Source organism: Cupressus sempervirens, chromosome 8, assembly GCF_028749045.1.
Source record: "Cupressus sempervirens isolate cs-2001-9-10 chromosome 8, ASM2874904v1, whole genome shotgun sequence".
Lineage (NCBI taxonomy): Eukaryota > Viridiplantae > Streptophyta > Pinopsida > Cupressales > Cupressaceae > Cupressus > Cupressus sempervirens.
In genome coordinates, this window is record NC_143125.1 from 849,321,864 (window position 1) to 849,323,057 (window position 1,194).

The 1,194-nt window shown below is 46.2% G+C and overlaps 1 pseudogene; it reads left to right on the forward strand.

Annotated features, from left to right (window-relative positions):
- The first annotated feature begins 289 nt into the window (after positions 1–289).
- On the forward strand, positions 290–992 carry LOC149545081 (ubiquitin-conjugating enzyme E2 10 pseudogene; annotated as a pseudogene).
- Positions 993–1,194: the final 202 nt, after the last annotated feature.

Consider the following 1,194-nt stretch of genomic DNA (forward strand, 5'->3'; position numbering starts at 1 on the left):
GTACACTTGATGTATTGTGAATCTGTTGAAGCTTCATAATTTTACTATTTTTCTACTACCTTTTTTTTGGATATCGAGCTGCTCTTTATATTTTTCCTGGTTGATCCAGGCAATAACTACTATATGTGTATACTTTAAATACTGAAGTTAAAATCCAAAGCTAATGATGCTCAAATGTGGGGATGATGGTGCACTTCAATCCTTGAACTTTTGTCTGCGCAGCGGAAGTGAGGAACATTACTTATCATCATACTCATTTTCTTCTTTCGCACAATCTCTCTATAGCTTGTGTTAGGTGTGTGAATGGCGTCGAAGCATATTTTAAAGGAGCTCAAGGATCTTCAGAAGGATCCTACTACTTCCTGCAATGCAGGACCAGTTGCGGAGGATATGTTCCATTGGCAAGCAACAATCATGGAACCTCCAGAAAGCCCCTATGCTGGTGGTGTGTTTCTGGTTTCAATCCATTTTCCCCCTGATTATCCATTCAAGCCACCCAAGGTTGCCTTCAGGACAAAAGTTTTTCATCCAAATATTCACAGCAATGGTGTAGGGCCCATTTACCGTTGCACCAAAAGCCATGACTGTTAGTGAACATGGAACACCACATAATTAACCACCTGTGGGCAGGGGAGCGCGTCGCATCACCCAACAATCTCCCCCTCGATGCGCATACCAGGTGCTTATGCAGGTCGGGAAGGCACCGGGGAGATTTGAACCCATGACCAAGCCAAAACCAGGCTCTGATACCACTTGTAGGGCCCATTTGCCGTTGCACCAAAAGCCATGACTGTTAGTGAACATGGAACACCACATAATTAACCACCTGTGGGCAGGGGAGCGCGTCGCATCACCCAACAAACTACAGTATCTGTCTTGATATTTTGAAGGAACAATGGAGTCCTGCATTGACAATCTCAAAGGTTTTGCTTTCAATTTGCTCTTTATTGACTGATCCACATCCCCTGCAAAGATCCACGGCGCAGCAATGAGCTAAGTCGCAGAGATCACCACTGCCCTCTTCCCAAGGAGAAGCTCCGTTGCCTCATCCCTCCACCTCCGCTATGAGTTCAATTTGTGGTTCCCTATTTGCGACATCGATGGCGGTGCGAGGGCCCTTTTTTTTCGGGGACGTCTTTTCTATGCTGAAGGCGAGTCCTTGCCCTCCTCGCCGCCTTTTTCTCTGGGGCGTGT